Source organism: Montipora foliosa, chromosome 12, assembly GCF_036669935.1.
Source record: "Montipora foliosa isolate CH-2021 chromosome 12, ASM3666993v2, whole genome shotgun sequence".
Taxonomy (NCBI): Eukaryota; Metazoa; Cnidaria; class Anthozoa; order Scleractinia; family Acroporidae; genus Montipora; species Montipora foliosa.
This window is the reverse complement of record NC_090880.1, coordinates 34,289,458-34,293,325: the sequence shown is the minus strand read 5'-3', so window position 1 is coordinate 34,293,325 and position 3,868 is coordinate 34,289,458. Positions and strand designations below refer to the sequence as shown.

The 3,868-nt window shown below is 40.4% G+C and overlaps 1 pseudogene; it reads left to right on the top strand.

The window, feature by feature from the left end:
- The window catches only part of LOC137978762 (serine palmitoyltransferase 2-like), a 14,640-nt pseudogene extending 11,036 nt beyond the window's left edge, over nucleotides 1-3,604 (top strand).
- The last annotated feature ends 264 nt before the right edge of the window (nucleotides 3,605-3,868 follow it).

The following is a 3,868-nucleotide window of genomic DNA, read 5'->3' as shown; positions in this document are numbered from 1 at the left end:
ACCCCCAATGGTATGATGACAGAATAATAATAGCCGTGGTCACACAGCCTGTTCCAGGCTCCCAGATAGTAGGAAAAGAGGAAAAAATGCATGCGAAAAAACGAGTGGTGGCTTGGGTCGAGGCGAGGCGCCTCGCCTCGACCCAAGTCACCACTCAGTTGGTTTCGTTTTCCCTACTATTTACCAAAGTAAGACCGATTTACCTAGGGCAAAATTGTCCGAGATAAATTCATCTCGGGTTTCATTTTACCTAGGTGAAAAAATCTTGAAAGGTTACACTACCCTGGGTTTGCCAGAGTGGTAAAAGAAAGATCTGGTTCTGGACGTCTTTCCTCGCTCCGAGAGGTGAATAGTAAGCCATTGTAATAACCTTGTTGCGGCTCGTCTTGAGAATACAAACTGTTTCTGCAACAAGAACAGTTCCTCGATTGAAAAAAGATTCCAAATTACCTAGGACTGAAGTGAAATTTCAAATTCTAAACAAAAACAAATACTTGCTCTGAATTGTGCCATCGTCTTTGCGCTTTGCAGTAAAAAAATAAATTTAACTGACGGCAAACCTCACAGAGTGTTGTATGTCCGGATCTGTCATTGAGACATTCACCGACGAGCTTTTATTGGTGAATTACCTGGGGAAATGAATTTTCCGTAGCTGACGCTTTGGGGTAGCTGTCAAGCTATTGTTCTCGTGACATAACCAAGCTCCAGAAGATAAAATTTCCCCGAGGTAAATTACTTGGGGAAAAATCGGTCACACTGAAAAAAAACAGTTTCCCGACGTAAACTGTCAACAAGTCGAGTTTACCTAGGTAAAAGTCCTGCAGTGTGACCACGGCTGTTAATAATACCAACTTACCGACTTAATTCATCACTTCAATCATTCTCGTCACCAGAGCCTTGGATCGACCCAAGGCTCTGGGAAACTCTATGCAGGAGAACATGCGCCGTACGGTTCTCATAGCCAAAAATTAGCTATTTGAACGTTACGGCGCCTGCTCACTCCTCGTGCTAACATCAATGCACCTATTGGAGACGCTTTGGATTGTTTTTCACGAAAACCAATGAGAAGACACTATTTCAGGGTTCCCAAGAGCTCTTTTCTCCCTCAGTCAAGAGAAGAGCTCTGGGGTCGAGATTGCACTTTAATGAAAAGGAAGGATAGAGGTTATCCCTATCGAGGGTATTCGCCCGCAGTCGGATGTACTACAACAAGCTGCAAATTTAGTGGGAACACTTCGCCTTCTTGGGGAGTTATTAATTTACCTATTATCTCCCACACTGCAGTCCCCCTCCCCTCCTTACCAGTGTTGCTAGCAAGACAAAAAAAAGTTTGAAAACGTAAACAGTCAACAGTGAAAGGGGGAGAGGGGAGGGGAAGCGGGAAAGGTTGAAATTCTTGATACGGAGGGTATTGGAAGCTAAAAAGGTGTTTTTTAAGGGGAGTGTCTCAACAATTTTGCAACTTGTTGTAGAACCGACAATCTCGTACACAAATTTTGTGACACGCAACTCATCACCAGCCTCTAAACTCCGAGTCAACAATACAGGGAGGAGTGGGGGGGGAGGGGTGGGGGAAGGCTATGTGTTTTCAACCTAGAAATAAAGAGAAATACTTTCTGTTCTCAGGAAGTGTAACAAGAATTTATGAACGGCATTGTAAAATGTGTCAACCTTGTCACAACGCCTGAAAAACTTGTTTGAATATCTCAAAAGTCTTAGGAGTAGTTGTGAGGGCCCTGGATCCGCATGCGACTGTTTTGGGTTTGATACCCGCAGTGTCCGTCACGATGTCTGATTTCATTTGAATTATTTCTCTCTGAATACCACTATATATAAAACTATTTCTTTATTTTGCCAAACCTAGTTCACAAGTGCGATGCACAGGTTCATTCTAAGTTTCACCCAAGACGTTTGACGAGACTAGCTCCATTTTAGTTTCATCTTTAACATGGGGGCTGGGGCGCATGGATCAAGTACTTTTACCTTGCGATTTCCTTTGCGTTGCTCCGCTGCCCTCGAGTCTAATGCAACAATTGCGATGATGAAAATATAAAAAGGAAAAAGATAAAAATGAAGCACTTCTTGCTGTTGTCGCAAGGTGTTAGCATTTCATTTGATATGTGAACCAAGCTTAACTTTGCTAACTACTTAGGGATTTTTTTTTCTCTCTCAAGGCTCTGGAAGCCATAGACGAGGTGGGTGACATTCTCAGAGTTAAATACTCCAGGGAAAAAAGAACAATAGCAGAATGAAAACGAGCAAATTAAATTTTAAAAATGGATATTTCGGAGGTAAAGAGTTTTAAATTAAAAAATTAAAAAATTCGAAGGTGATCAATCTTAATTCTTGTCTGTTAGCCAACGTAGTTCCCAGGACCTCTCCCTTGGCTTCTTGGGCTGGAGCTAGGGGAGAGGGAACGACATCAACTTCTTACCGAAAAAGTCAATACAAGGATGGAAATTTTGAGAACAAATTTCTATAACGTGTTTAAAAATAGAGTAGTGGTAGTTAGGAGCTAACATAATAAGATAATGGTTTGACACTGACTATTTTTTGATGTCAGTTTCGTTCAAGACGTTTCGGCTGGTGCTTAAGCCTTCATCAGTTGAAATATAACGTTAGTACGCGTGCTTGCGGATCCTTTATTGAAAACCAGGTTTCCAAGAATAGTCGCTAGTGAAAGTTAGTCTCACGTCCAACAACTCTGACACGAGCGGCTTTTCTTGGAAGCCTGGTTTTCAATAAAGGATCCGCAATCTGGAAATGACCACATCCCAATCCAAGAGGTCTACAATTCTCTGGCACGCGCAGAAGTCTCGCCCTACGTTTTCAAGCTTCACGCAGATTTTTCCTCAGCGCGCGCTAGACGTGCTGTTATTTGAATCACGTACTAACATAACGTCTTGAACGAAACATTAAAAAAAGTCACTGTCAAACCATTATCTTACTTTCTATAACGTCTTGTTCTGTAATCAATCCTCCAAGAAGCCAGCTCTGAATATTTTAAGACTGAAGTGCATTCTACTTCAGCCATAGAGCCACGCTGGCAAAACTGTAGAAAAGACCATGTAGGAAACTGCCCTTTATGTAAAAGGAAACAGAAGAAAGAACACTTTTAATTTCTTAACCTTTTTACAACTAAAAAGAAGCTCCTTGTTTAAATGCTTACACAATCAGTTCAAAATTCCAATTGTAAAAATGCCGGAAAAAAAATTAATTTCCGACATTGTTAGACCCTTCTACTAAAATGAACAGCCGACACTAATAAAATAATAAAAACTACGTTGTTCTTGTTGTTTTTTTAAAGGGTTTTCCTGCTTATATGAAAGTTATGTTTTCTCTCCCGTCCTCTTCTTATGCATGATCTTCACGAAAATTACATTCTGTCCCTCAATAAACCTAGAACTACCACTCATAGTCTTAGTTCTTTTTCTTACGTATCAGCTACGTTACCAAAAGCGCAATCTGATTTTATCCGTACCACTGAATTTACTGGTTTTAAAAGAGAATCAAGGGACGCATTTTCTACAGCGGCTTTTCTTTTTAATTAATTTATCTCTAAATATTGTGCATTTAGTTATGTACCTGTATATGCTATGTATTTTAGCTGTAACTGTAATGCCTGGAAGATATTAGCTCTTGTAGTTATTCTGAAATTCGAGACGAAATAAACTTTAAGCATGTGTGTATGTTACCTTTACCAGTGCGTGTGCGTACACTTTGTAATCTGCGACTCCATTGCTTACCATATGACAGATAAAATGACTTTTATCTTGAATATATAAGCCATTGAATTCTTACGCTAAATTGTAATGACAAGGGCGGTCTGGGGCTGTGAGTAGGCGTGGGATTTGTCTCATATGGCTTA